Source organism: Oryctolagus cuniculus, chromosome 5 (genome assembly GCF_964237555.1).
Source record: "Oryctolagus cuniculus chromosome 5, mOryCun1.1, whole genome shotgun sequence".
Taxonomy (NCBI): Eukaryota; Metazoa; Chordata; class Mammalia; order Lagomorpha; family Leporidae; genus Oryctolagus; species Oryctolagus cuniculus.
The window spans coordinates 147,025-157,383 of NC_091436.1; the positions used below are offsets into that span (position 1 = coordinate 147,025).

The window sequence follows — 10,359 nt, forward strand, 5'->3', positions numbered from 1 at the left end:
GCGGGGAGCAGGATTGACTTGTGAGACTGGCAGCCGGCAGCCGGCAGCCCTGCTACGTCAGCCCCGAGGTGTTGTGCATGTGACCGTGGGAGCCACTCAACCCGTCCCCCCACAGCACTGCCTGAGGCTGCCTCCCAGCCTCCCCCTCGAGCTCAGCTGCCTGCCTCGAAGTTCAGCCTGGGCTTCAAGAAGTTTCTGGAACCTGATTAGGCCACCACGTGGGAATGCAGAGGCTAAACTCAGCTCCTTGCAATCCTGAATCCCAAGGAAATGCTTACAAATGTGTGGCCCGGAGTCACAGCAACTCTGAGCAGCAGCTGCTGGGCTGGGGCACGGGGGCAGGCGGGCAAGGGTGGCAAGGCCCCCGCTGCGGGCCTCCCTGCCCTGCCACCTTGACTGCAGCCTGTGGTAATCCAGGCCCTCCGTGAGCCAAGGCAGTCCTGGCAGGATCTGGAGCCAGAGCTAAGACATGAGAGGCGCCCACCTGCACAGGGACCAAGCTCCGTGTCCCCGCTCCAGAGACTGGACCCAGTGTGTGGCGGCTGTGTGGGAATTACTGCAGAGGTAGTGGCTGAAAACCACAGTGATCCCCACAGTCCTGGTGTCAGGGTTTAAATCAGGCATGGAGGGGCCACTCCTTCTGGAGACCCCCGGGGTCGGGTGGGGCATCCCTGAGTCCTACAGCTCACCCAGCCTGAACATTCCTGGGCTTGTGGCCAGGTCCCTCCCAGCCTGTGATTCACACAGGGCCCACCTGTATTACCCAGATGCTTCTCATACAGCGCAGGGACTGGGGCGCAGCATGCCCTGTGCAGGGCTCCTGGGGCAGAGCCGTCCTGCGCCAGGCTGTACGGCAGCAGCACCCATGTGACTGGCAGGCAGAACATGACGGCGGCTGAGAGATGCTGGGGCGGGCTGTGGGCAGCAAGTGGGAGTCGGTGCCTTGTCTCCCAGGCCTCTCCTGTAGCTGGAGCCTCCAGGGGTGACACCTGTTGGGGACCTTCAGTGCTCTCTGGGCCTGGGAAGGCTCCTTACCCTGCAGTTTGCAAGGGGTGGCTGCGGCCAGGAGGGCTGCCTGCAGCAGCCAGGAGTGGGTGCTGCCCTGTCCCTCTCGGTCGAGGGCCCCTCCTCCACCATGGACTCAGTGTTGTGGGACGGGGCAGCCTCTCCCTGGCTGTTGGTGAGACAGCCACTGGCACTGGACGGTCAGACCCAAAGGGTTAATGTGGCGTCATCTGGGAGGTGCCTAGGTTTCCAGGAGGAGCTGATGATTCAGGGTCTCCTCTTTCTCTCGGGCTACAGCCTTTGCTACTTTGTTTGCTGAGTGAGGGGGGTGCAGATGACCCCTCCCAAGCTGAGGACGGTCATCAGCATCAGGGAGTGTGGCCAGGCCCCATCCCAGCAGAGCTGCCCCACCATCAGGAAGCCCTGGGAAGAAGCAGGACACAGGCCTGGGCTCATGGCCTGTGGGGCCATTCCTAACTCTGGAAAGCTGGACGATGCTGTAGACAGACAGCAAGCCCCACTCCTGGACCTGATGCTGCAGAGGGGCCAGGGGGCTGTGGTGGGTCTGGGGGCTCTGAGGCACCTGTCTTGGTGGAGATCCGCTATGGCGATGCCAAGTCTTCCGTGGACGCTCTCAACACCAGGCCTGAAGCATCTTTGCTGCTCAGGCTCAGCACACGCCTTCTTTTGGACTTTGGTGTTTTCAATACGAACAAAGTAAAAAGCCCTACAGATTTAAATGTGGTGGGAGTAAGGATCTAGCAGATAGCTGATGCTCAGAAAACGTCAATGAGGGGCAGGCCTGGGGCACAGAGCCTCAGATGCTGCTCAGGCTGACTGGTGTAGGCTCGCTTCTGCTTCCAGTCCTGGTTTCTTGCTCATGCACCCCTGGGATGGCTCCAGCACTTGGGTCCCTGCTACCCGCAGGATTTCTCTTGGACAGCCTTGCCTGTTCCAGGCATTCGGGGAGTGAACCAGTGGATGGAAGTGCTCTGTCTCTGTCTCTCTGCCTTCCAAAAAAGTGAAACTTTTTCTGTATGTATTGCCCTTGAACATGACTCACATACGAAGTATCAAATATAACAGTGAGCCTTTATTTTGCTAAAGCAGCAACATGTGTTTTCTTTGTGCTTCTTAACAACTGTGACCTCCTGATTCCAGGTGACTGCTCATAAATCATGCAGGCACACCACCCTAAGGCCACACACAGCCCTCCATGAGCTGTCCCTGGGCTGGTGGAATCTGGGGGCAGCAGCTGTCTCCTGTCCCTGTGGGGCAAGTCCCACGTACAGCAGGTGCTGGACAACACACAGCCACCCCTTCCACCTCCTCTTCCTCTCAGTTTGCCTGTGGGCCCTGGGATGTGCCCAGCGATGCAGAAGAGGTTCAGGCCTGGATCCATCCATAGCACATCACTGGACATGCTGCAGGGTGAGCTCCCTGGACACAGGTCCAGCTCTGTGGTCCTATGAGGGCCCAGAGGGTGTTGTGGAAGACGGCAGCTCCATCCACACATCCTGTCCTGCCTCCTGCACTCCCACACAGCCCTGGACTGCCTTTGACACAGCTCCTCCCTGGCCTAGACCCTGGCTGAGCGACAGCTACCACCCTGCTCACGCACACACTGTGGACAGGGCAGGTCCTGGTGTAGTTCTGGGCGCAGGCACAGGGTTATCTCCAGGGCTTGGCTCTGTGGGCAAATGGAATTGGCTGAAACTCAAGGTCATGACTGAGACCAAATTCAGGGTCAGCCCTGGGATCCTCCTGGGGCTCCGTGTGACTCCATCCAGGCCACTTCTGTGCATCCACCTGCGCACTGGGCAGGATGAGGTCTTCACGTATTTAAATTTCCACCAAGGTAGTGGGGCGAGCAGGACAGGTGTCAGGGCTGAGTGCAGCTGGCTAGCAGAGGGGCTGGGAGACCAGGCCTGCCTGTGGTCATGTCCCCGGGGGCAGGCACACACAGGAGCAGGGCTCAGGGCCTGAGCGTCTCTGTGGCTGTCACAGAACACCAAGGCTGGCTAACTTAGAGGAAGGGGTCATTTAGCTCTGCAGGCTGAAGTCCAAGGCGGGTGTGTGGCCCAATTCCTGGCAGGGCTGGGAGGGCAAGCAGGGCAGGAGGGGCGCGGGGGTGGGCTTGCATTGTGACAACTGGCCATGCAGTGACCAGCCCAGCGCCTCCAGCAAGGACTCAGTCACCAAGAAAGGTTCTGACCCCCAGCACAGGCCTGCAAGCTCCCGCCAGACACACAAAGTGGTGATGACACCACATTTAGTGAGGTCTGGGTTTTAAAAATACAGTCTCCGTTTCCAACTGACTGGTGCAGAGGGTTACCAGAGCTGAGCAATATTCCCTCCGGGGCAGCACAGTCTCCTGACGCTGTGCCAGCCATGCGAGGGAGGGGCAGCAGGGGGCTTGCCCGGCCACGGGCTGCTTTCCTTTTAGAGAAGACACCTCACACTGGCGGAATCGCAAAGCCACAGCCACTCAGCCCCCGTTCCCTTCTGCACACCTGCGGGCTCCGGCAGTGGCTCCCACCGTGCTGCTGCCCGAGGGGCACTGGGGGTTGGCCGGCAAGCATAGTGGCTGGGGAGCAGGCAGCCAGCCCCCGGCCGCCACAGTCCTCAGAAACCGCTGCTCCTCGAAGGCAGAGCCGCTCGGTTGATCTCTCGGGTGCTTTGCCTGACCCATGCTGGGCTTGCAGTCACCCACACAGGCGGGGTGGGCGCCAACTGCTCAGGGCCCGGGGGCCGCTCCCCGTGAGGCAGGGCTGGTTGTGCAGCGTGTGCATTCCAGGCACCTGGCAAGTCCCCTTTTTCTCTCCTTAGCTGGTCAGTTGCCAGGGCAACCCTACCTCAGGGCGAGTCTCTAGAGAGGGCGGGTGGACAGCTGTGCTAAAGCATGGTCAGCAAGAAGGCGACAGAACGCAACCCAAGGCTGCGCTGTCTGTGGGGGGCTCTGCACCAGTCTCAGGGCCGGCCGTCATCCTGGACCCGTTAGCTCTGAACCTGCTGTATTCCAGGTGTCTTGTGATGTGCAGTGGCGCTGACACAGTACAATCAGCAGAAACAGAAATGTCACGGGGTTGTCGTCTTCCGAGACAAAAATTAGAATTCGTTGTATTTATTTGAATTTCAAGAAGAGAGTCCCATTCACGGTTTCTCCGGCATCTCTGCCCCCTCTGCTCCCCGGCCTTCTCCTTTCCCTTTGTCCCTTCCTTCCACACAGCCTACGGCTGCTCTGACCCTGGGCTGCAGGCAGAGCCTCAGCCAAAGCGCCCACGGGTACAGCTCTAAAAATAATGTTACTGAGAATAACCCTCTGCGGTGTCAGATGAATCATGGTGGGGAAACCGGGCGCTTCCACGTGCAGGGGCCGCTCCCCTGTGGCTCTGCCTTCTGCCTCCCATGGCAGGGACTGTGACTGTGGAGGGCGTGTGCCCTCAGTGCGCCTGTCTGTCCACACCTGGGCATGGCGCCAAGCAGGCGAAGGAGCCAGGGTGGCACTGAGTCTGACTCTCACTTTGGCTCCCTTTTCACGTTGCCAGGACAATCTTCCCAAAACTCAGCGCTCACAAAATCTTCCAGGAGCACCTGCCGTCCGACCGGGACCCTGGCTGCACTCCCTCCCTCCCTGCTTCCAGTCTCCGAGGCCTGCTGCCTTCTGCAAGCAAAGCTGCATGCTCGATGCCCAGCTCCCGACCCCTGGAAGCACTGGGCAGCGCCCTGGGGGCCCCCTGGAGCCGAACTGCCGGCCTCGCCGGTGTTGCTGACGCTGGCACCGCCACTGCCGTGTCCTCGAGCCTCCCACGGCGGGGCACTGTGCTCCCGAAGCTGTGCTTGTGATGCACACTCCAGCTGTTCCCCAGAGCCATTCATTGTTTTCCAAGCTTGTAAATGTTTATCACAAATATTTTAACTATATAGCAAACACCATGAACACACGGAATCAGCCTCCTGGATTCACGAACTCTTGGCTGGCTTTTCCTCTGACGTCTTTTGTGAAGCATTAGCTGGCCCTCGTCCCTGCGTTTTCCCTCTCCAGGTTCTGAAGTTCTCACTCCACGGGAAACGAGCAACAGCACTTGTTGCATCGATAAACTGAGACTTCAAGTAGAAATCACAGTGTGACCGGCGCGCGGCTCACTAGGCTGATCCTCCGCCTTGCGGCGCCGGCACCCCGGGTTCTAGTCCCGGTCGGGGCGCCGGATTCTGTCCCGGTTGCCCCTCTTCCAGGCCAGCTCTCTGCTGTGGCCTGGGAGGGCAGTGGAGGATGGCCCAAGTGCTTGGGCCCTGCACCCCATGGGAGACCAGGAGAAGTACCTGGCTCCTGCCATCGGATCAGCGCGGTGCGCCACCCGCAGCAGCCATTGGAGGGTGAACCAACGGCAAAGGAAGACCTTTCTCTCTCTCTCACTGCCCACTCTGCCTGTCAAAAAAAAAAAAAAAAAAAAAAAAAATCACAGTGTGAAACATTTGCGTGCTTCCTGACACCAGGCACTTTCTGTGGGACTCGCGGCGACACTAACAAGTGTTATTTTATACAGTGCAGCCACCCGCACACCAGCACCGGGAAGAGCCATGTGATTCAGCAAACGACCAGAGCAGCTGCTTGTGAGGCAGACGGGGCGCCGTGCAGCAGCGGACGCCACGGACGCCACAAACACCACGCTGCCAGCAGCCTCTGAAAAGCCCTGGCTGCATTTTCACGTGGTATCCAAATGACACCAGAGCCCTCTAGAAGGCCCCAAAGGATCCTCTTTCAAACACCTGTAAGCTACGCTTTCTCCTCCTTCACTCGAAGCACCACAGATCGCCAGACTGAAGCAGAGACACGAGTGAGGATCCAGTGGTCTTGAAAGAGCTTCCCCAAATTATCTGAGGGTGGCAGGGGGAGGAAAAGGAGGGGCTGGGAGGGAGAGAGAGAAAGAGAGAGGAGGGAGAGAGGGAGAGAGAGAGAAGGAGGGAGCGAGGGAGAGAGAGAGGGAGGGAGGGAGAGAGAGAGGGAAGGAGGGAGAAAGAAGGAGATAGGGAGAGAGAAGGAGAGAGGGAGAGAGAGGGAGAGAGGGAGAGGGAGGGAGGGGGAGAGAGGGAAGGAGAGAGGGAGGGGGGAGAGAGAGGGAAGGAGAGAGAGGGAGGGGGAGGGAGAGAGAGGGAGGGAGGGAGAGGGAGAGAGAGGGGGGGGGAGAGAGGGAGGGAGAGAGGGAGGGAGGGAGGGGGGGGAGAGAGAGGGAGGGAGAGAGAGAGTGGGAGAGGGGGAGAGAGAGACAGAGGGAGGGAGGGAGAGAGAGGGGGGAGAGAGAGGGAGAGAGGGAAGGAGGGAGAGAGAAGGAGAGAGGGACAGAGGGAGAGAGAGAGGGAAGGAGGGAGAGAGAAGGAGAGAGGGAGAGAGAGGAACAGAGGGACAGAGGGAGGGAGAGGGCGGGAGGGAGAGAGAGAGGGAGAGCGGGTGAGAAGGAAGGAGAGAGGGAGGGGGAGAGAGGGAGAGTGGGTGAGAGGGAAGGAGAGAGGGAGGGGGAGGGAGAGAGAGAGAGAGGGAAGGAGAGAGAGAGGGAGGGAGGGAGGGACAGAGAAGGAGAGAGAGAAAGGGAGGGAGAGGGAGGAAGGGAGAGGGGGGAGAAAGAGGGAGGGAGGGAGGGAGAGAGGGGGAGAGAGAGGGAGGGGGAGGGAGAGAGAAAGAGAGAGAAGGAAGGAAGAGAGAGGGAGGGAGGGAGGGAGAGAGAGAGGGGGAGAGAGGGAAGGAGGGAGAGAGAAGGAGAGAGGGAGAGAGAGGGAGGGGGAGGGAGAGAGAAAGAGAGAGAGGGAAGGAAGAGAGGGAGGGAGGGAGAGAGAGAGGGGGAGAGAGAGGGAGGGAGAGAGAGACAGAGGGAGGGAGGGAGGGAGAGAGGGAGAGGGGGAGAGACAGAGGGAGGGAGAGAGGGAGAGGGAGGGGGGAGGGAGAGGGGGATAGAGACAGAGGGAGGGAGAGAGAGGGAGGGAGAGAGGGGGGAGGGAGGGAGAGAGGAGGAGAGAGGGAGGGGGAGAGAGAGTGGGAGAGACAGAGGGAGGGAGGGAGAGAGTGGGAGAGGGGGAGACAGAGGGAGGGAGGGAGAGAGGGAGGGGGGAGAGAGAGGGAGGGAGAGAGAGAGTGGGAGAAGGGGAAAGAGAGGGAGGGAGAGAGAGAGTGGGAGAGGGGGAGAGAGACAGAGGGAGGGAGAGAGGGAGAGGGAGGGAGGGAGAAGGGGAGATAGAGACGGAGGGAGGGAGAGAGAGGGAGGGAGAGAGGGGGAGGGAGGGAGAGGGGGAGAGAGAGGGAGGGAGGGAGAGAGTGGGAGAGGGGGAGAGAGAGATGGAGGGAGGGAGAGAGTGGGAGAGGGGGAGAGAGACAGAGGGAGGGAGGGAGAGAGGGAGGGAGAGAGAGAGTGGGAGAGGGGGAGAGACGGAGGGAGAGAGGGAGGGGGGAGGGAGAGGGGGAGGGAGGGAGAGGGGGAGATAGAGATGGCGGGAGGGAGAGAGAGGGAGGGAGAGAGGGGGGAGGGAGGGAGAGAGAGAGAGAGGGAGAGAGGGAGGGAGGGAGGGGGGGGAGAGAGAGGGAGGGAGAGAGAGAGTGGGAGGGGGGAGAGAGAGACAGAGGGAGGGAGGGAGAGTGAGAGAGGGAGAGGGAGGGAGAGGGAGAGAGGGAGAGAGACAGAGGGAGGGAGGGAGAGAGAGAGGGAGGGGGGAGAAAGAGGGAGGGGGAGGGAAAGAGAGGGAGAGAGGGAAGGAGAGAGAGGGAGGGAGGGAGAGAGAGAGGGAGAGGGGGAGAAAGAGGGAGGGGGAGGGAAAGAGAGGGAGAGAGGGAAGGAGAGAGAGGGAGGGAGGGAGAGAGAGAGGGAGGGAGGAATAGAGAGAGGGAGAGAGAGGGAGGGAGGGGGGAGGGAGGGAGAGGGGGAGAGAGAGACGGAGGGAGGGATGGAGGGGGGGAGGGAGGGAGAGAGTGTGGGAGAGGGGGAGGGAGAGACAGAGGGAGGGATGGAGAGGGGGGGAGGGAGGGAGAGAGAGGGAGAGGGAGGGAGAGGGAGGGAGGGAGGGAGAGAGGACAGAGAGAGGGAGAGAGAGGGAGCGAGAGGGGAGAGACAGGGCAGAGAGAGGGAGAGAGAGAGGACAGAAAGAAGGAGAGAGGGAGAGAGGGGGGGAGAGAGAGAGGAGAGAGAGGGAGAGAGGGAGGGAGAGTGAGAGAGGGAGAGGACAGAGAGAGGGAGAGATGGAGGGAGAGAGGGGGAGGGGGAGGGAGGGAGAAAGAGGGAGGGGGAGGGAGAGAAAGTGGGAGAGGGGGTGGGAGAGAGAAGGAGAGAGGGAGGGAGACAGGGAGAGAGGGAGACAGAGGGAGGGAGGGAGAGAGAGGGAGAGGGAGGGAGGGAGTGGGAGAGAGGGAGAGAGAGAGGGAGGGAGAGGACAGAGAGGAGAGAGGGAGAGAGAGGGGAGAGAGAGGGGGAGGGAGAGAGAGGGGAGGGAGAGAGAGGGAGGGAGAGAGAGGAGAGAGAGAGGAGAGAGAGGGAGAGAGAGAGGGAGAGAGAGAGGGAGAGAGAGAGGGAGAGAGAGAGGGAGAGAGAGAGGGAGAGAGAGGGGAGAGAGAGGGAGAGGGGGAGGGAGGGGGAAGCTTTCCTTTCCCCAGGCTTGCTGCCTAAATGCTGGCGCTGAGCAAGGCCAAAGCCCCTTGGCCCTGTCACCTGCTGCCTCCCAGGGCTGACAGCAGCAGGAAGCTGAAGTGGGGCTTGGGCTGGGTCCTGGAAGCAGGCACTCAGTTACGGGGTGTAGGCATCAACTGTGAGGCCAGATGCTTGCCTGCAGCTGTCCATATACTTGCAGAGGTGTAAACAAATCTGCTCCTCCCACAGTCTTCTTAAACATGTATTTTCTAAATACAGGGCTTTTTTTTTTTTCATAAACACTGTTAACATGTAGCTGGTTTATTGTTATTTTTAAATGAATAAAAATGTGGTTTTGAAATTTCTCATTTAAAAGTGTTCAGTGTAGCGGCTGGCACTATGGTGTAGCAGGTTAAGCCAGAGCCTGCAGTGCCAGAATCCCATATAGGTGCTGGTTCAAGTCCTGGTTGCTCCACTTCCAATCCAGCTCGCTGCTAATGTGCCTGGGAAAGCAGTGGAAGATGGCCCAGATCCCTGAGCTCCTGTACCCAAGTGGGAGACCCAAATGAAGCTCCTGGCTCCTGGCTTCACCCTGGCCTAGCCCTGGTCATTGCAGTCAACTGAGAAGTCAACCTGCATATGGAAGATTCTCTTTCTCCATTGCTCCTTCTCTAACTCGACCTTTCAAATAAATTAATAAATATTTTCAAAAACGTTCAGTGCAGTCAGTCTGGAGTCATCAGTACGTTGTAACTGGAAAAGGGTCTGAGACAGCAAGGTGAATCTACTCCCTGGGGCAAGCTGCACTGGGTGCAAAGCCATGTGTTCTGTGCTCTAATCGCTATCTTTGGGGTGGCTGCTGGGGGCTAAGATGCCACATCCCACAGCAGAGTACCTGGTTTCAGTGCTGCTTCTGCTCCCTACCCCAGCTTCCCGGCAAGCACATCCTGGGCGTGTGTGGGCTCAAGTGCTTGGGAGACCTGGGTGGAGTTCCAGGCTTCGGTCTGTCCCAGCCCTGGCGGTTGAATCCTCTGCGGAGGGAAACAGGACGGAGATTTCTTCTTCTCTTAAATAAACGAAATGGATTAACTTCTACCTCTAAATTGTTCATGATCACCTGGGGAGGGCCATGGTTCATTGATCGCTGCAATTGCTTACCCAACTTAACAGGAGAGGGGTCCTCAACTTCTTCCCAGGATAAATCCAGCTTCAAGTTGGGAGGGGAACAACTTGTTAGGGGCAGAGTAAAGCCTGTAACGAGCAAAGGAAGCAGGCAGAAACGCCAGCATCCGAAAACCCTAGATAGGCAGCTGCCCCTGCCCCTGGACGCGGAGGACGCTCAGCTCTCACCCTTCGGCCACAGACTCGGTGCCCCTGGTGTCCTGCAGGAGTGGCCCACAGGGGCTCACACCGTCTCAGCCTCTCCTTGCCCCCAGCAGACTTTCAGCTGATTCGAACCCTACGTTAGGGGCTATGGCTAGAAGTATTGGATTCAACAGAATCATCAGCTTTCCCTAACTTATCACAGCTTCAGGGGTCAAGCAAGGGACAGCACGCCTCACGCCATCTGATACAACATGCACAGGTCGGCTGGGCAGTTTCACCTCTGCTGTACTGTGTCCTGCAAGGTGGGGACCCAGGCAGTGAAATTAGGGAGCAGGAAGCCAGAGGCTAGAGCGCGCCTGGCCTTTCTGGGGCTGACCCCTTGCCTGGGTTCTGTCATGTGGTTTACTAAGAGCATGGTTGT

The 10,359-nt window shown here is 59.3% G+C and overlaps 2 long non-coding RNA genes across 2 annotated transcripts; one reads left to right on the forward strand and one right to left on the reverse strand.

Annotated features, from left to right (window-relative positions):
* Positions 1 to 4,096: 4,096 nt before the first annotated feature.
* On the reverse strand, positions 4,097 to 9,904 carry LOC138849769 (uncharacterized). The gene is made up of 3 exons (XR_011388904.1): positions 9,771 to 9,904; positions 9,508 to 9,643; positions 4,097 to 5,434 (listed from the first exon to the last, which is right to left on the reverse strand). It is a non-coding gene; the product is annotated as an uncharacterized lncRNA (long non-coding RNA).
* On the forward strand, positions 4,394 to 9,331 carry LOC138849770 (uncharacterized). The gene is made up of 2 exons (XR_011388905.1): positions 4,394 to 5,843; positions 9,100 to 9,331. It is a non-coding gene; the product is annotated as an uncharacterized lncRNA (long non-coding RNA).
* Positions 9,905 to 10,359: the final 455 nt, after the last annotated feature.